Source organism: Anser anser (assembly GCF_964211835.1).
Source record: "Anser anser genome assembly, chromosome: 1".
Lineage (NCBI taxonomy): Eukaryota > Metazoa > Chordata > Aves > Anseriformes > Anatidae > Anser > Anser anser.
This window is the reverse complement of record NC_139720.1, coordinates 163,778,098-163,799,831: the sequence shown is the minus strand read 5'-3', so window position 1 is coordinate 163,799,831 and position 21,734 is coordinate 163,778,098.

The following is a 21,734-nucleotide window of genomic DNA, read 5'->3' as shown; positions in this document are numbered from 1 at the left end:
GTTCCACTGGTTACATGGCACAGATTTCACCTCATTTTGTAAGGCAATATTGAATTATGTCCAGTCTATGAAAATAAATGAAAACAGTTAGAATGCAAGTTTTCTGAACAAACAAATATCTATTGCCAGGCAAGCTGAACTGAGCATAGAAATGATTATAATGGAAAACTAAATCAAGCTCAAGTGTAGACGTAAACTCTATAGATGTCTATATTGAGATACATTTCACCATGTTCATACTTAATTTCCTAAATACTTGTGGTGGCTTGACTTTGACCAGCTGCCAGCTGCCCACCCAACTGCTCTATCACTCCCCCCTCCTCAATAGGACAGGGAGAGAAAATAAGATGAAAAATGCTTTTATATGAAAACCGATGCTAATCTCTCGACTACTGGTTGGGTTTAAAGTTACTATATTCAGTGCTGTTTCTCCCAGGTCTTCATCTCCCCACCCCCTAAATGTCTAACTCTACACCTGCATAAATTATTTTCTGATTTATTCCATTTTTGTCTTCCTTTTTTTTTTATTTTTTTAATTCAGTCAATTTTTGAAAAAGATCAGAAGTAAAGTTACTAACTGTACCAAATATATATGCATGTGTGAATCTATCAATAAAAGAAATCAAAATCCTACTTTCTTTCATCTCAGAGTATGGTGTTGCTAATTAATTGCTCTGAAAGAATTCAAGGTTTGTTTGTTTGTTTTCATGAAAATGGAGAAGCACAATTTTTTAATTATTATTACTGATACTGAATCTTTCTGTGTCTTTGATCTGTGGGTTTATATTACTACCTGTCTGAATAATGTGATTCAGAAATCACAGAGGTTAATTTCAGTAATGAAGTTCCAGGTGACCTAAGGAAAACTCTCTTTCCCTCTTTTTTTTTTTTTTGTTTCTCTTCCAAAAAATTTTTTTTTTTCTTGAACATTCTCATTTTTTCATACTATTCAATTTTATTATCTTAGGGAAAAAACAGCGTATGTGAACAAACACGAACACCAATTTAACAAGTCTTGTTACAGAACGATACGTAAAAAATATAATTTCAGTGCAACATCAGATAAATTCACTGTGAATGTCTTAGTGAAACAAAAAACAAACAAACAAACAAACAAAAACCACAGCCAAACAAATAAACTTTTCAACCACATTGAATTATCCTGTTTGTTTCATGAAGTAGACAATATTATGTGGATGAAGGATTGTAAAAGAAATTCAGGAATAAAGATATTGCAAAGCTATAATCAGAGTGTCATTACATGTTGGTATATCATAGTTCATATCCCTTATGATAGTTTTTTCCCTTAAGAAGCTGTAGAGTTTTCACTTCTAGGCTAATTTGAATGAGTTTTCAGAACTTTTTTTGAAGTCAGGATGCACTAAAAAGTACAAATTCTCTTACCATTCTTTCCCAATTGGAAAGTCTAAATGAGTATGGCTTATTAATATTAATAAGCATAACATTTTAGTATAATTCATAGATTCATAGAATATCCTGAGTTGGAAGGGACCCATAAGGATCATCTAGTCCAACTCCTCCTGGCACCACCAGCTGCTAATTTGATGTGCTACATTTTTTAGCTGTTCACTTACTAAGGAAAAAAAAAAAAAAAAAGTACTTCTTCTACTGAACAGCAGTTTTCTTAACAGCTACCTTTTTGAGTTATAAATACTGTGCCCATTCCTGTTTTAAAAAGGAGTGGTTGAAAATAACAACGTAAATTGTACAGAGAACTACATAAATTTGTGATAGGGTATGCAGTATGATAATTGTTTTTCTAAGTAGTAAATAAGGAAATAGATAAATTTCATGAAGCAAACTTTTAGCTTAGAACACAGGTTCCAGGGCCTCGATGTCCTTGTACTGAGGGGCCCAAAACTGAACACAGTACTCGAGGTGCAGCCTCACCAGGGCTGAGTACTGGGTCCTGCTGGCTACACTATTCCTGATACAAGCCAGGATGCTGTTGGCCTTCCTGATCACCTGGGCACACTGCCAGCTCATGTTCAGGAGAGCCTTGACCAACACCCCCAGATCCTTTTCCTCTGCACAACTTTCCAGGCACTCTGCCCCAAGCCTGTAGCGCTCCATGGGGTTGCTGTGGCCAAAGTGCAGGACCTGGCACTTAGTCATGTTGAAGCTCAACCCACTGGCCTTTGCCCATCAACCCATCCTGTCCAGGTCCCTCTGCAGGGCCTTCCTACCCTCCAGCAGATAAACACTTCCTCCCAACTTGTTGTCATCTGCAAACTTACTGAAGGTGCACTCAATTCCTTCATCCAAACCATCAATAAAGATATCAAAAAGGATATTAAAAAGCTTGTGAGGGGTCTGGAGAACAAGTCTTATGAAGAGCTGCTGAGGGGTCTGGGGTTGTTTAGTCTGGAGAAGAGGAGGCTCAGGGGAAACATTATTGCTCTCTACTACTACCTGAAAGGAAGGTGTGGGGAGCTGGGGTCTGCCTCTTCTCACAGATAACTACTGATAGGACTAGAGGGAATGGCCTCAAGTTGCACCAGGGGAGGTTCAGGTTGGAAATTAGGAGACATTTCTTCTCAGAAAGAGCAGTCAGACATTGGGACAGGTTGTGCAGGGAAGTGGTGGCATCACCATCTCTGGGGATGTTCAAGGAAAGGTTGGATGTGGTGCTTAGTGACATGGTTTAGTGGGTGACATTGGTAGTAGGGTGATGGTTGGACCAGATGATCTTGGAGCTCTTTTCCAACCTTAATGATTCTATGATTCTATAACACTGCCTTAGATTTACTGAGAATCAGTTTACCTAATCCTTTACATGCCTAAACCAGTTATGAGCTGTGCCTTCATTCATTCCATCAGAATACCTACCTAATACAGAATACTAAGGTAGTGAAGCTTTGCTATTCCTCATGTCAACAATTTATCTTTTTATCTGAGTTGGACATCTCATTGAATATTTCACCACCAAATCATTGAAGGCTTATATGGTATAGCAGAAGTTACCTCAGCTGAACTTTCTTAAAGACATGATCAATTTGACTAATATTTTACCTAACACAGTGAATGCACTGAATTCAATATTAAGATGCTATTCTTCCAGGAAAAGGAAGATCTGATCTCTAGGTGTTTTTATGAGGACATAAAGAAAATTAATCTTTTATCTCAAAGTTTTCCAGGCAGAAAGTTTGACTTTGTTGTTTATCAAGGAGTTAGTCTGGAGATCAGAGATAAAGTTGCTGTTCAAAAAATTGTTTTTGTACCTCATAACTTGAGTCTTGAATGCAAAGTTCAAAAACAAGTCTTAATATGGGTACCATAAGTCACAATATACTCTTTTACTTAACATAAAAGGTCAAATTCATCTTTTGTATAATCACCACAGCTCTCAGGGATACATTACTGTTTCTGCTCCTCAGGTGAAAGCCATATTGCTATACACAACATTCCTTTTTCCCATTTTCTGAATGGTCTATGTTCAGTCAGTTTATATGGTTATTTATTCATAACGTCACAAGGTAAAGAGTCATCATCTAATAAACTCTCCAGATTTCTTTTTGCACAGCAAATAAAACAGATGAGGTTTTTCATTTAAAATGTATGGAGTATGTAATGTAGTGACACACACACACAAAAACTACTAATTGTCACTGAAGTTTTAAATTTTTGAATTCCTCTTATTTATTGGTTATGTTTCATATACTTTCTTCACATCTATTTTAGCTGATGCAAATCCATTTTTTTTTTATATCAAGATAGTCTAAAATATTTATTCGTTTGAAAGTGTCAGCATTTTCTCTACTTCAGTTCCTCTAATTCTGACTTAGAAGTTGATTTGATATGTCCTACTTTGTATGTCTTCATCATGTACAGTTTGGAAGACTATTTATGTATGAAATAGTGTTCAGAATAGCAAGAATTTCTTAGTTTGTCACTCAGTCTTTCACAGAATCATAGAATCAGGTTGGAAAGACCTCTAAGATCATCGAGTCTAACCGTTAACCTAGCTCTGAAAAGTCTACCACTAAATTGTGTCCCTAAGCATCACACCACATGTCTTTCGAATACCTCCAGGGACAGTGATTCAACCACTTCTCTGGGCAGCCTGTTCCAATGCTTCACAACCCTTTCTGTGAAGAATATTTTTTTTCCTAATATTCAACCTAAGCCTCCCCTGGCACAACTAGAGGCAATTTCCACTTGTCCTGTCACTTCTTGCTTGGGAGAAGAGACCAACCCCCACCTCACTACAATCTCTTTTGAGGTAGTTCTAGAGAGTAATAAGGTCTCCCCTGAGTTTCCTTTTTTATTTTATTTATTTTTTTAATGCTTCATTGGGTAAAAACTACAGTTTTTACCCAATGAAGTATACACCTGTCCAAGCCATTAGCATCTGGGTTTTCCAGCAGAATGCTGTGGGAAACAGTGCCAAAGGCTTTACTAAAGTCTAGGTAGACAACATCTAGAGCCTTTCCCTCATCCACTATGTCCATCACCTTGTCATAGAAGGAGATAAGTTAGTCAAGCAGGACCTGCCTTTCATAAACCCATGCTGACTGGGCCTGATCACCAGGTTGTCCTGTATGTGCTTCATTGATGGCACTCAAGAGGATCTGCACCATAACCTTCCCTGGCACTGAAGTCAGACTGACAGGCCTGTACTTCCTTGGGTCCTCCTTCCAGCCCTTCTTGTAGATGGGCATCACATTTGCTAACCACCAGTTAATTAGGACCTCCCCGGACAGCCAGGACTGCTGATAAACGACAGAAAGTGTCTTGGTGAGCACTTCTGCCAACTCCCTCAGTACCCTTGGGTGGATCCCATTTGTCGCAGTAGTCTTGTGTGCATATAAGTGGTTTAGCAGGTCACTAACTATTTCTTCTTGGATTATGGGGGCTTTATTTTGCTCCCCATTCCTACCTTCCAGCTCAGGGGGCTTCCACACTCTCTAGAAATCTTCTAGATTGTTTCCTCTCTGATGTATTATTTTTCCAGAAGACATCTGGTAAGTTGAAGTCCCCCATGAGAACAAGGCTAGTGTTTGTGAGATTTCTCCCATCTACTTATAGAATATTTCATTTGCCTCTTCATCCTGATTGGGTGGTCTACAGCAGACTCCCACTATGACATCTGCTTTGTTACAGGCTATTATAGCCATACAGGGCTATTGCACCACCTCTGCTTCTCTGCCTATCCTATTCTTGTTTTATATATGAAAATGAAGCATTAATTAATTTTCTGCAGTAAATGGAGACATTTGGATCTAAGAACAAATGTTGCATTCTTTCCTTAATTTCTTTCTAAAAATGAGTGGCACTTTGCAGCTCTTTAAGCTTCAGATGGAATGGGGACAATTTGGAAAAGAAAATGTGGAAAAGAAAAATGCATAGAAACAACAACGTTGCCCTGTCATGTAACCAGAAGGTTGGTACTGTAGAGGGAAAAGTGACCTGAAGGCTCTTTCTTCTTAGCCCTGTGTGCATTTTCTTGGCCAGATTAAGCTGTTCTAGTGCTTTCGAAGATTTATAATAATAATAATAATAACAGTAACAACAACTACTAGTAACAACAACTAACAACTAACAAAACAAAACAAGAAAATATTGAAAAAATGTAGTTATTAACTTTTTAAATTATTTTCTGTCTCATACATAATCTCACTTAACTTGCACTTTTTGAGAATATCTTTTTTTAAAAAAAATCCACATCAAAATTTGTAATGCTTTGTATTTAAACCTTAGTGTACAAATAACTTTTTTCTGTTATTGTTTGTCTTTTTCTGCTCTTACCTTTATCTTGTACAACTTGTTGTAGACTGAACCAAATTTTGGCCTGACTGTAAAATAATAATTCTTGTTCATTTTTCAGCTTGATTTGCTCTCCACTGTGAGCACCTATGCTGGCCTAATGATGTAGGCTACAGAAGGATGAAAATGTGAGAAAAGGCTGAGGAGAGGACTTGGATGTGCGTTGCCGTTTCTGGTTTACATGCATGATAAACTCCAGTTTAGATCACTGGAAATTGTCTAAATAATTGTACTCCCACAGCATTTCAGTAGTCTTTTTCAGATGCAAAATATATAAATAGTGACATCATGCCTATGCAATCTTATGTCATTTAGAATACCCTTTGTAGTGTTGTCTTGAGCATAAAAATGTAAAATGTAGACATAGAGTACTTGGTAGCCATTTTGTGCAACCATTTACATTAGCTTATCACACTCTACTTTGAAACCTGTTTGGTTTCTTCCACTATCTTCTTCTGGAAATTATCGTTCGGAGCTTAGCAACTTTGCTTCAATATCCATCAAGATGTACCCATGGTGAAATAATAAGATTAATATGATAATCAGTCATTTAATCACACTGTTAGAAACTGCATGAGGTTTGGCCCCTCTTTTTAAAAACATTTATTGTTGTGTTTCCTCCTGGAGATGTCTTGAACATCACAAATTTTACCAGTTAATCTACAACTGCTAAAAAAGTCAGGGAGGGGAGAGGGACCAGAAAAAAATATAAAATAAAAATCCCACTTACTTCTAAACTGTCATTTTAACTGAATAAGTATATCCCTGTATATATGGAAGAAAAAATAATAGAAGCAATACTCTCATGTTTCTTGAAATGCAAATTTAGTTTGCAAGTTTTAATTTTACTTGTGTAAATCAAGTGACAAGTGTAACCTGATTTAATAAAAATACAGCTGTCTATGCTATCTTTTTTGGGGGTGGGTGAGTCTGGAAATATTGACAACATTCTGACTACATTTACAGGACATGAACTTGTCTAGTCTTTAGCAGGCAGAATATAATAACATGTTATGCATGTTGAGTGGCTTGTTCTCCCTAAATTGAATGACATGTATATCACACAAAATTGTTCAGAGTCAAGGGAAAGTTGCAGCTGGGGAAGGCTGTGACAAAAACAAGCAGGATTACAGTTATTTTACACCAACACCAGAAACTGCAGATCTCAGTGGATAATATGTCTTTCTTCAATTTGCAAATAAAATAAGTGAGCCCAATATATGTTGGCTGTTTCAATTGTGAAATAGATCCATTAAGGTCTTTTTTTTTTTTTTTTTCTTGATGAACCACAGATAACTCTTCAGGGTACAGATTCTTATTTCAGGGAAAAGAAAAAAAAATCTTAATAACAAAGTTTTATGTCTTATCAATTTGGTGGTTTTACTCAGCTGGGCAGCTGAGCCCCACTACAACCATTCTTTCACTCCCCCTCTTTAAAGGGAGGAGGGCTCAAGGGTTGAAAAAAGGACAAGAACATCACTCAACAATTATCATGAGTAAAACAGACTCAGCATAGGAAGATTAATATAATTTAGTACCTATTGCTAACAAGCTAGAGCAGTGAGAAAGAAACAAACAAAAAGTTAAAACCACCTTTCCTCCATTCACCCTCTTCCATCTCCTCCCCCTGAGAGGTGCAGAGGAATGGGGATTGTGGTCAGTCCCTAACGCTTCGTTTCCGCCACTCCTTTATTGTCACTCTCTGCCCCTGCTCCACGTGGGGTCCCTCCCACAGGAAGCCATCCTTCCCGAACTGAGCCTGCGGGGGCTTCCACAGGCTGCAGCTCTTAAAAACTGCTCCAAATAGGGGTCCAAATTATGGGGTCCATAAACAAACATAAAGTCCATAAACTGCTCCAACATGGGGCCCCCACAAGCAACAGCTCCTGCCAGATCACAGGCTCCTGCATGGGCTACTCTCCGTGGGCTATGGTGCTAGCCTGGAGTCAGCTCCTGTGGAGGCTCTCCACAGGCTGCAGCCTCCTTCAGGCCAGATCCACCTGCTCCACCATGAGCTCCCTTCCACAAGCTGCAGAGTGAAGGTCTGTTCCACCAAGGTACACCATGGGCTGCAGGGGGACAGCCTGCTCCACCAGGGGCCTCTCCACAGGACGCAGGGGAACTTCAGCGCCTGGAGCACCTCTTGTCCTCCTTCTTCACTAACCTTGAGGTCTGCAGGGCTGGTTCTCACTCCTCACTCTCCCAGCAGCAGTTGTTTTTCCCTTTCTTAAATCTGCTCTCACAGAGGCACAAACAACAGCGCTTACTGGCTCGGATCTGGGCAGCAGCGGGTCCCTTTTGGCTGAAGCTGGCCCTTATCTAACATGGGACAGCTTCTGGATTCTTCTTAGAGAGGCCACCTCTGTAGCCATTCATAATGGTCCTACAATATAGCAATAAAATACCCAGTGATTCATACTTTTAAAGTCTTACATATGAATAAATACTTAGTAGTTTCACTATTCATACTCATAGTATTAGTACTCATGTGAGTATGTCTTGGCAGTGACTTGCAGAAAACTTGCAGAAAAATTTGCACAATGCACAATAGTTAGCAAAGACACTAAGTAGCATCTACTAGTTTAATACTGTCAGTGCTGTATCTCTATTTGCTAAGATTCTCCTAACTCCCTCTCTCAGCAGGGACAAACATCTCATAAAAAGAAATATTACGAACATTCTCATTCAAAAACTGCCTGAAAAAGTTACATATGTAACAACTAACTAAAACAGTAACCTAATATGTGACAGCTGGATTTATCTTCCATATTTATTAATTAAAATGAGGGCCAAATCTATATAACTATCTTAATAAATTTGCTATCTTATAATGTACAATTCATCTCTAGCATTTAAAAATTTTAAATAATGCTGAAGTACTTTTGAAATGGACTGAGAGAAGCAAACATCCCCTACATTTATGAATCTCAACACCAGAGCAGTTTTTCATACCCAGATTCAGAAATTTCCAGATTCAGAAAGACATACTTTCTGTAAATGAAAAGGGAGTGTCCAGCACTGAATGTGCTCAAAAGATGCAATAGACATTTCAGAAGTAATTCTGAAAGGTGCTTTACTGCAACATGGCAATAACATTAGAATGACTGAGAGAACAAGAGAGATATGTGAGATCATATATTTTATCTGATTCACAAAGCTATTAACTCAAAATGAATAACTTCAGTAAAAGCAAAAAGACAGTGTCAGTTACTCAACTAATTAACCCTGTAATGACTGTGGTGCTAATAAAAACTCAAATGCAGGTTGAATTGTACAGTTATTTAGAGACAGAGATTTTAAAAGCTGGTCAATTTCCTCTTTGATTTAACACGATTCCAAGCTTTTAGTATATTTATACATTATCTTAATTTTATTTTTTTTCAGTGATTGATGCTTTAACATACTCTTTTATATTGAAATAAGTCTGTGCCTATTGTGCAGTTACCAATATTTAAATGTGAGGCTATATACTTTTTTTTTTTTTCCCAGTTTTTCATAGAATCATAGAATGACTTGGGTTGGAAGGAACCTTAAAGATCATTTAGTTCCAACCTCCCTACCATGGTCAGGGATGCCACCCACTAGATCAGGTTTCCCAGGGCTTGTCCAGCCTGCTCTTGAACACCTCCAAGGATGGGGCATCCACAGACTCTCTGGGCATCCGGTTCCAGTGCATCACCACCCTCATAGTAAATAATTTCCTCCTAACCTCTAATCTAAATCTCCCTGATTTAGTTTAAAACCATTCCCCCTTGTCCTGTCATTAACTGACTGAGAAAAAAGTCACTGCCCATCTTTTTTTATAAGCTCGCTTTGAGTATTGAAAAGCTGCAATAAGGTCACCCCAGTGCCTTCTCTTTTTCAGGCTGAACAGCCGCAGGATCCCTATCTCAGACTTTCTTCATCAGAGAGATGTTCCAGCCCCTTGATCATCATCATGGCCCTCCTCTGGACCTATTCTAACACATCACCACCTTTCTTGTGCTGGGGGCTCCAGACCTGGACACAGTACTCCAAGTGGGGCCTCACAAGGGCAGAGTAGAGAGGGACAATCACCTCCCTCGACCTGCTGGCTGCTGTTTTGATGCAGCCCAGGATACAGTTGGCCTTCTGAGCTGCAAGCACGCACTGCCAGCTCATGTAGTGCTTTTCATCCACTAGAGTCCCCAAGGGTTTCTCTGCAGGGCTGCTCTCAATGAGCTCTTCTCCTAGTCTGAAGTCATGTCTGGGATTGCCCCAGCCCAGCTGAAGCTGGGGCTTGTTTGACTTGTTGAATCTCTTTAGGTTCACATGGGCCCACTTCTTAAGCTTGTCCAGGTCCATGTGGATGGCATCCCTTCCTTCTACTGTATCAACTACACCACTCAGCTTGGTATCAACTGCAAACTTGCTTAGGGTGCACTTGATCCCACTGTCTATGTCATTGATAAAAATATTAAACAGTACCAGTCCCAGGTACTGGGGCCCAGTCCCCTGCGGTACACCCCTCATCACCAGCCTCCGCTTAGACATAGAGACATTGACCACCACTCTCTTGGTGCAGCCTTCAAGCTAAATCTTTATCCACTGAATAGTCCACCCATCAAGTCCATATCTTGCCATTCTGAGATCAGGATGTCATGCGGGACCATGTCAAAGGCCTTACAGAAGTCCAGGTAGATGACATTGGTTGGACTTTTGGTGTTTTTACTTCCAGTAAATTTTCCTGTTCAGATTGATTCAGATGATATTTTCTTATGCATATAACAAGAGATTATTTTTTGTTGTTGTTGTAGTTTTGTTTTTTTAAGTCTGTTGATTTATTTTACCTGGCCTCATTCAGCATTGAATCATATCCATCAAAATAAATTGACTTGCAAAAGATTTAACAGTAAAACTTAACAGAATTGATTCTTCCCCTACCCAAAATTCAAATGCTTGCTTACTTCACTTTTCATATAGTTTGCTATCCATCTAGCTGACATCTGACTATATGATCAGGGCCAACAAAGTTAAAAATAATAAAATTATTTTTCCCTCCTAATCTGACAATTGCTATGCCAATGGAAACAAAAATTAGCATTCCTACCTATTCCACATTATTGATACAAGACTGAAATTTCCCATAGAGAGGCCTTTCGAGTTTTCATAAGCAGTTTTCATCTGTAGTAATAAATACTGCTTCATATTGCAGTCCTGTGGAATATTACCCATCAACACTTATCAGCATTGACATACACCCTAAAATTATCTGCCTACAGAGAAATAACCTAATAACTTTCCTAAGTTTCTATGTAATTGTTTCTTTCAGTTTCAGTCAGAAAGTGCATCTCAATATGTTTGATAATATCAATCGTAGAAAAAAAAAAAAAGACAAAGACTATATTTTAACTGACTGTTATGCATATAGCATTCAGTCTGAATCTGGAGAAATGGAAAAAGACAACAACAACAACAAAACATCAGCAAGTTAAAATAATGAAGACTATGAAGACTTTCAATTAATGGAGGATGGGGGGTGAGGAGCAAGTGGGGGAGGGGTAGAAGAGAAGGAAGAAAAAAGGGGAAAAATGAAACACAGAACAATAGCTGGAGAGAAGCGTGACAGCTAAGACCAGGAATTGTCTAGACAGCAGTACAAATAATTAATAATAATAATAATAATCCTATGTTTTTAAACAGGAATATTGTCATTGTCAGAGTTCCAAAGAAAGAATAATAATTTGTACTGACCTTTGATCGTTCAAATATTTCCGACAAACAATCTGATGAAAGGGTATCACTGTTGTCGTGGGATTCTTTCTCCAGAGTTTTTTTCCTCATTTACAATTTCTTTTTCACATAGATAATCCAGTCCTTCCTCTCCTATCCTGGATATTCTGTTTTGGATAGCAAATATTTCAGATAAAGTAGTATAGCATATAGCCTGTCAATATCACATAAGTAACTTAAATGAAGTGTTCAGAATCTGAATAATGGGTCTAATAGAAAAATACATAGTAATAATACTGTAATAAATGTACAATGTTAGGATTCTGGGGATGGCATTCAGTTCCAAACTATAAACATCTAAACTTATCTAGTTTATCAATTCAGTTACAAAGGCATAGGTTGTCACTACCACCAGTAATGCACCCAAATATCTTGTCTTGTGTCCTGCTGTCACTCAGAAGAGTAGATTTTCTGTTTGTAAGCCTTGCATAATTGTCTTCAGATACCCCAAGCTGTTTCCAATGGAATACTTGCTTGTACTCAGGGACCAAATAAAGACTTCTTTTGGCATGCAAAATAGCTCTTCAGATCCACTGACCATATTTACTTCATCTACTAATTGATGATAGGATGAACAGAGGAACAAAATTAAGCTCTTGACATTAGTCAGGTAGATATCCTTCATCTTACCTCCGTTTTGAAAACAAAATCACATCTATTATCACCTTTCTTTTCATAGGTAGCATATGTGGGTGAGGCTTGTTCTGAGTAGGAATAAGAAGACAGGATAAAGAAGAATCAGATCTCCTTGACAAGACCTTTGGCTCTTTGACTTGCCTTTTAAACTGCTATGTCTGAACTTGGCTCATTCTAGAGCTGACGAAAGCATTTCATGTCAAAATCATATTCAGTATCTCTGTATCACATCAGAATATCATGGCTATAAGTGTTAATCATAAAAAAAAAAATGTGATAAAGTTTTGAAGCTGTTATACCATATCAATTTTTTGGAATAGTGTTTAGTCAATTTTAAGTTTCTTTTTTCTTTTTCAGTCTTCTCCCATCTTTTGCTTGCATCTAACTTAGGAAAATGTTCAGCATTAATTCTAAATCAGATGCAGGCAAGAGGGAAATGCTCAAGCACTTCTCAGATGTTCACAGAGAACAGTTTTAAAATAGTACTCTTTCAGAGCAAAATGGTTTCTTCGCATGATGCCAGTGTACAGCAAGCCTAACAGGCTTTCTGATTCCTCCAATTGCTTTTACACCACATGAAAAGTTGATGCTAAAGCTGAAAGATTCGATCCTGAAAAATCTTCCTGATAAAGGTATTTGTGAAGAAACCAGGTATCTACTTTGATAAAAATTCCTTACTGGACAGAAAATTGCGTTCATATTAAATCTCTCTACGGACACATGCACGACTTAGTAGTAGCTAAACTTAAGGAAAATGGACTGAAGAATTTTACACTGTGTCAAAAGTGGAGAGAATGACAGAGAATGACTATTTGTTACTATAAAAATTATTAAAATACCTGAGATCAAAGCGCTGTTTTGTAGTAGGCAGCTCCAAAAGAAGGCAACAGTAGAGAGAAAGAGAAAGAAAAAAAAAATAGAAGGATCCTTATTATGCACTACTATACCAACTTCCTTCAGTCAGAAGTTTAGGAATTTCCTGAGCAAAAATTTCATGTGAACTTCTGGGTTTAACAACCATTGATTAATAAATCACGATTAAATACTTATACAAACACATTCATAATTTTGACTTCTCTTTGACCTGTCTGTTACGTCTCAATGGTATCAAAAGCTGGGACAAGAATTTAGTGTTTGGTCTTCCTATAGCATTACTGTCTCTGTACAGTGAACTAGTTTTTAACAACATATAGGTCTTTTCAATAACAAGGACTGTTGGAAACCGGAGCACTCTTGACAAAAGCCAGAACATCCTTTGGCAGGTTCACTATATCTTCATAAAGAGGCCTATAAGGAAGCCTTAGCTTATGTAAGTTTTAAATTTTAGTGTTATTAGATTTATTTTCATCTGTAAACACTATAATACATGAAGTAAATAGGAGAAAATTATATTTATTTAATCTCTTTGTTTTTACTTCTAAGAAAAGAAACTCTACCTGGACTTGTGCAAAATATTTGACACTGTCTTGCATGATCTCCAAATTGGAGAGATATGGATGTGATGGATGGACCACTCAGTGGGTAAGGAATTGTCTGGATGGTCACACTCAAAGAAACGCAGTCAACAGCTCGACGTCCAGGTTGAGATCAGTAATGAGTGATGTTCTTCAGGGGTCAGTATTGTGACCATTTAAAATCGTGTTGATGATATGAACAGTGGGATTGAGTGCACCCTCAGCACTTTTGCCAATAGCACCAAGCTGTGTAGTGAGGTTAACATGCTGACAGGAAGGGATGCTTGGGCTGGGGCAATCCCAAGCACAAATACAGGATGCGTGGAGAATGGTGCTCCCTAAAGCACCTCTTAGGAGAAGGACTTGGGAGTGTTGGTTGATAAAAAATTCAGCATGAGCTGGCAATGTGCACTTGCAGCCCAGAAAGCCAACCATACCCTGGGATCCATAAAAAGAAGTATGATCAGCAGGTTGAAGGAGGTGATTCTCCCCTTCTACTAAGCTCTTGTGAGGTCCCACTTGGAGTACTGCATTCAGCTCTGGGGCCCCCAACATAAGAAGTACATGGACTTGTTGGAGCAAGTCCAGAGGAGGGCTATGAGAGTGACTGGATGGCTGGAGGACATCTCCTATGAACAGTCTGAGAGAGTTGGGGTTGTTTAGTCTAGAGAAGATAAGGCTCTGGGGAGGCTTCGTGGAGACCTTCCAGTACCTAAAGGGGGACTAAAGGAAAACTGGAGAGGGACTCTTTATCAGAGGTAAAGATAGTGATAGGACAAAGGGTAATGGCTTTAAACTAGAAGAGAGTAGATTTAGATTGAATATAAGGAAGGAATTATTTTCTGTGAAGGTAGTAAAGCACTGGAACAGGTTGCTTAGAGAAGCTATGGATGCTCAATCCCTGGAAGTGTTTAAGGCCAGGTTGTGTGGGGCTTTGAGCAACTTTAATCTAGTGGAAAGTTATGCTGAGAGTGAGAGAAGCATTGGAATAAAAGATCTTTAAGGCCCCTTCCAACCTAAGTCATTCTATCATACTACAGTTCTATGAAGATACGAAAAATTGTAAATTGTATTCATAGCTGTCCTGCATTTCCTCTTCCTCTGTTCTTTTTGTCTTGTCCCACATCTTCCTCTCTATATATAATTTATTATGACTGCGTGCTAAAACTTGCTTGCTTTCTCTGGAAGAAAACTGCATCCTATTATATGGTCTTTATAACATACAGATGAATCCATAGGAATTTTTAGATTTCACTAACACAAATCTGATTAATCTGCTTATGGATATGAACCAGAACAGACAAGAAGATATGACCATCAAATCTATTTAAAACAAATCTCTAGACTGCAGTTCATACCATCCAAATGTAAATGTATTAGGTAGATTATAGGAGATGTGGACAAAATAAAACCTATATCTGCATTCATTATGCATATATACTATTGCTTCTGAGAAGTGCTTGTTTAGTCTTTTCCTTCTTTCTTTCCTTAAAATAGTAGAATCAAACACTTGATATATTTGTTTCCTGAACTTAAGGGAGCAGCTCATCAAAGCCATGTTAATCAATATATTTGTGGTGCATATAGAGGTCTGCTAGAGGGATATGCGCTAATATCACTTCAGTAGCTGACAAAACCAAGATATCTATATCTATATCTATCTATCTATATCTATATCTATATCTATCTATATCTATATCTATCTATCTATATCTCTCTATATATATATGGATGTAGGGAAATATATATATCTCCCTACTGTGTCCCTAAGATGATGAAATAAAATGCCTTGTTCAGTATTTGAAGCTTTCCATTCTCTTTCCGGACAAAAACAATGGGCTAATATTGAGTCCATGTAAGAAGGAAGTATATTGTGCAGAAAAAAAAAAAAAACAACAACAACAAACAAACAAACAAAAGAACAGATATCATCTTCTGGAATTAAATTTTCACTTATTCTTCAGAAATGACAGTGGTTTCTTTAGAATTACACCAGATGATCAGGTGTGAAGTTGTGGCCAAAGGTATCTCTATTTCTGAAAGCAACACCCCTTTGATTATGGCCTTGTTCACATTTCAGAGGATGTTGTTTTCAAAAACAAATCTGCCTTTGGCTATTGATGTCTTTCTCGTTTTAAAATTAGATACAAATACCCACTGTTTGTCTACATCTATTCCTTTTGTTCAGCTACTGATGCTGCTGCAGAGGTCATCACTCTGTAAAGTTGACAACATTTTTACTTCATAACTTTTCATACTAGTAATTTTCTGATTCTCAAGTGGTATACTTGTGGGTTTCAGGCACAATTATTATTTGAGAAAGAGTTCTTTTTTTTTTTCTTTTTTTTTGTTTTGCCTTTTTTTTTTTTTTCCATTTCAGAATGTCTTAGTAGTGGAATTATTTTTACCATAGCATAAGATCAAGTAAGGATGTCTCAGTGACCAAAACTTGCTGGATTATTGTTTATCGACTGTACTGGAAAGATAGAACTACACTTGACAGAGAACTCTTCTATTCTTCTAGTGAACAATGTCCTATTATATATACCTGGATTTCCTATTGAAAGGAACCAGGTGACCTGCTCCAGAAAAGAGTCTTGATATGAATTAGTGTTCATGCAGCGTATACAGTCAGGAACTAAAAATTTGGAGTAAAACAGGAAGTGAGCCAAACAGCTCACCTATGTAACACAGTTGATGAGGCACACCTCATGATGACCTGACCTGAACCTGACCTGAATTTATGTCAAACATTTTTTTCAGCTGCCCACCTCTAAGAGTAGTTAGTCTCAACAAGAGCACAGAACATCCTAGCACATACTACTCAAATTTCTATGATTTCTCTTGTCTGGATAGCTCTTAAGATAATACTTTTGACTGAGAAATCGTATATAACTATGATTAATGCCTTAGAGAGTTCATCATTTTCTCAGTACTCCAAATGTACTTAGAGCTGATGAGTCTAACAAAACTCTTTGAGCAGTCTGAGAAGTTAAACAGCATTGAAATGCCTTGTGACTCCTTGTATTCTTTAGTTTGGCCTTATTCCCGTTTGTAAAATGTGTGTATATATTGGATCAATAACTCTTTCAAGGGTACATTGGCCTTTCTAGGATATGTCTACAGATGGGTGCAAATGTGCATTAGTTCTCTCTGCACTTCAGCACTTGATCACATTCAAGCCTAATTTGGAAGGTGTAAAACTTATGCTTCCACATGCAGCTAATAAAGACTTATATTCATTACAAATGGAAGTTCAGAGATGCCACACTTGAGGAAGTATTCAAAACTTTTGTCTTTGAATATCATTTTTTCTTCCCTTTTATTCCATAAGAAATTAATTTAATTAACATTACTACTGAATGCAGCCTAGCCTACTTCACATTTACAACTTACAAGCACTGTTCACTGTGCTGGTAAAATCTATGTTCCACTCTTCAGCTTCTGCCTTGTTTCAGAACATAAAGTTTTAAGAAGGTTCATATAACAGTGCTGTGTAGAATGTCTTACAGAAGAGTAGGAGCTCCTTTCCCTTCTTCATAGAATTATATCACAATCTATTAGATTAACTATCTCCTTTTCATAATGCTGTGTAGATTGTAAATAGACATCTATTGACAAAAAAGACTTCCTAAACTGAGCACTCCAAAAGACACCTACCCATTTAGGTTCAAATGCCTCAATCCTCTGTTTAAATACTTAGGTCCTTCTGAGACACTGAGTTGTCCTTTTTTCTAAATTCCTTCCTAATTAACCTTAATAAATAAATAAATAATAATAATAATAATAATTGTATAATAATAAAAAAATAATAATAAATCTGAATAACTTCCATAATCTTTCCCTCTGTTGAGCTTGAAGCCACAGTTATCGTTCAGCACCTAAAAAATGATAATTTGATTTAAAAATCCAGATAGACTCTCAAATCAATGAAGTATGAATACTCAGTCTTCTTGAAACTAATGGGTCATTTGGAGTAAGGGTCAGTGTTGCTATTTAAAATTGAAGCAACACTTTTTTTTTTTTTTTTAACCACTGTGATCTATCTTTTGCCAATCTGTCTCTACCATACAAAAGGATTACATTTCAATAGTGCTATGTATCTAGCAAATATAGATTACATTTTATTCTGGTAGGAAGCCTGTCTAAGAAATGCAGATACAGACCATATAAGCATTCATCTTTTAAACTTTTGCCAGAAGAAATACTGTGCTGCAGAGGAACTGAAACTGCAGGAGACAGATTTTCTTTCATTGTACTCTTTAAGGAAAAAAATCATACTGGAAACATGTTTATTGGCAGAAAGGAGAGGTACTCTGGAGCCAGAAAGTTACAGAAGGTCTTTAATGCTTCCTCTTTAACTCACTGTAAAGCTGGTAAGCAAGTAAATCACTGCTAGATGATTTCACAGCTCATGGTTGGTTTTAGTTCTAGCTTCAATTAGAATAAGCATATAAATAAATAAATAAGAATCTCAAATGGCTAAATATGAGGTGTGATCACCAGCTGATAATTAAAAATTTTGAATGGCATTTTAGGGAAAGGTGTGTAGAGAAGAGAAGAAAGAGAAAAGAAGAAAAAAGTGCTATGATGTATGTGCCTTTAGAAGACTGCACACACATTTTAAATGTATATGCTCTATATATAATTAATGTGTAAAAAAAATTGCTTTTAAATTCCAACATTTAATTATACAGTACATGAAGAGTGAAATGGTATAGACCTAATCTGAAATTGTTCTTCATATGCTTGATATCTATTTATGCAGGATTTTGGCAATCCAGCCTCCTGTTCATCCAGAAATTCTGTTAATTGTTATGTAAATAGTATGTTCAAAAATGTCAATTAAAACTGATATTTTTTGTTCAAAATATGGAATTAGGTATGACAACTCTGGATTAAATATGTGTATAAATATTTGCACATTAAGGTTTAAATTATTATGTACATATTCCTTCTGACAATAACCTTCCATCTTTCACTTCATGAAAGTAAGCAAAACACAATCACTAAATCATTTAGTTAGCTAACAATACGTTGAAGTATGTCACAAATTTTGTAATTAATATTGTCCAGAATATTGTTTTGATTATTGTTTTTGATAAAGAAATTTGAGTAAGTATTTATCAGAATGCAAATGGAAAGAGGTTTTACTACTAATAATTCTGTATGTCAGCCATACAAATCTTTTAACCTTTGCTGCTATTCAATAGTTCTTACATGTGACGTATGACACAAACCTTTAGCATTTTGATGCATTTATCTTCCAATTAACTTTTATTCTCTTTCTCACCATGTTACAGATCATGGCAGAATAGTGAAAGATCTATGAAAAACAGTTCTGCATATAATTGATGTGAAAAGTTACACATCTGAGGTACTGGTTAATTCAAGTCTCGCAGGAGTTTGCCTGAGTCTTGTCCAGAATTAGTTCTCTTTCCTCCTAAAGGCAAGAATGGGATAGTAGAGATGGGTCTTAGTCCCTAATGATAACCATAAACTAGGTCATTCATTATTGGGTATCTGCACTCCTGCAATATTACTTGCTGACATATCCAGAATAGCATCAATTTTATCTAATTTTAGTTGTTGCACATATAGACATTTAAAGCTGAGCTAGTAACCATGGGTTCTCTTTATAGGCAATAGAGGAAAAGAGGCACTTCTCAGGGAGTAATTCACCTGACCTATTTTTGACATCAACTTTAGGATGAAATAAATCAAAAAGTGCTTATTTCTTACTAAAGGAGCATAAAATGACTGGCTTACCTGTAGAGATTTACTTTGCAAAGGTCTTAGCTTAAGTGAGGGGAGGCCTATCATGATGTTAGTTCTTACTTTATTAGTTTTACAAAAGACAAGAGCTTTCAAAATATGATTAAAAACTATGCACTTCAGAATGTATTACCAACTGGTGCCACATGCACTGCTCAGTAAGTAAGAACAATAGATTCAATTAGCTGGGATAGAAAACAAACTTGAACCTAATGGTTTCCTACACCCCAGAGTCTGATCCTAATCATGAGGTTTTGAACTAAATAGTGGTGGCATCAAACTCTAACATTCTTTTCAGCCCTTATTTTTCTTGCGCATATCACAACCTTATTTTTGTTTTTATTACCAAAAATCCTATTAAAAATATTAATTTATTTAAAAATCTTAATAAAGATAAATTAATATAAATCAATATAAAGTATATCTTAGTAATTTCATTTTAAGTTATTCAACAGATTCAACCTAAATTTATGAATAATTATGAATGTTTCAAACTAATTTTATTTCAACATGATGAACAAAAATAAAAGAAAGTTTTTTTTTTCTTCAAAAAAAAAAAAGAAACTTCCTATAAATATCCTAAGATTTTTTCCTAATTCTTCTCCATTTATTCTCCTTTTTTTTTTTTTCCTTTAGAGGAAGACACTACCCTCATATTAAGAAAAAAAAAATATTAAAAAAAAAAAACAGTCATTCTATTTTATTGACACATCTTGATGTAAGTTATTTTTTAATGTGATAACGGGAAATAGAACAATAATTTTTCTTTGTCTCTTATAGGCTTATTGAACTTCGTTTCTTTTCCCCCCCACTTTTTTTTTTCTTGCTGTCTTTTAATATTTACCTATAGATGACTCATAGCTTGACCTATTCTAACATTCAAAAGCCAATCCCTCATTCCTTTAGGTATTGTACTGTAGCTGTTACACTGATAAACAAATTTCAAGCTTTTTCAGAGAAATCTGTAGGGATTCCATATGCAAAGTAAGAGTTTAAAGATGATTAATATTTTGTAAATGAATCCTTCTGAATGATAGGAGGGCATCATAATATCAATAGTTGTGCCATATGAATGCATAAGTCACTCATTCTTCACCATAAAGTAGGCTTATGTATAATCTTTGTAAATTTCTCACGCTCTTTTCATGCATTTTAGCATCTTCACTAAGAATGACACAGTAACTTTTGGTATTGTAAACAGGTACAAACTGATCTTTCAGTTTCTAGTTGCTTGAAATATTATTTACAATTTTTTTAAAAAGGTCATTTTTATCACAATTAACTGATTGGAAGACTCCAAGACTTTAAAAGTACATAATTTTGTCATAGAAATTTAAAGGAAATGAAACAAAGACTCATTTTGAAAACACTTGAATCTTTTAGTATTTTTTCACATACATATTCATTCTGAGTAATTAGTGTTCAGTAAAATGTTTGCAGAAGGATGTGGAGTTGGTAATTTTTTGACTATGATTGTTTGCCAGACAACATGAATATTTAGAACCAGAATTACTACTATAGTTATGTTTAATGTACTAGGAGGGAAGAATAAAAGAAAATATAATGCAACAAAGTCAGTTATTTTTAATATATGACACTTTAAATTAGAACTTTCAGCTTTTACAGAACTATAACTGAGTGGTTGAGAGACCTGGGCCTATTTAACCTGGAAAAGAGAAGACTAAGGGGAGACCTCATCAGTGTATGTTAATACGTGAAAGGAGGGTATCAGGAAGATGGAGCCAAACTCTTTTCAGTTGTGCCCAGTGACAGGACGAGAGGCAATGGGCACAAACTGAAGCAGAGCAAGTTTAGGTTGAGTATGAGAAGGCACTTCTTTACTGTGAGGGTGACAGAGCACTGGAACAGATTGCCCATAGAGGTTGTGGAGCCTTCTTTGGAGATCTCCAAAACCTGCCTGGATGCCATCCTGCGCAACGTGCTCTAGGTGATCCTGATCAACAGGGGGGTTGGACTGGATGATCATCAGAGGTCCCGTCCAACCTCAGACATTTTGTGAGCCTGTGATTCTGTGATTTTAAAGAGAGAAAATTGAGGTTACTTAATAAACAAACAAATAATCACACTAACTCTTTATAAGCATGAAAAAAGATGTGATCAGCAGGTCAAGGGAGGTGATTGTCCCTCTCTACTCTGCCCTTGTAAGGCCCCACCTGGAGTACTGCATCCAGGTTTGGGGCCCCCAGCACAAGAAAGATGTGGACCTCATAGAGCAAGTACAGAGTAGGGCTACAAAGATGATTAGAGTGCTGGAGCACCTCTCCTATGAAGGAAGGCTGAGAGAGCTGGGGCTGTTCAGCCTACAGAAGA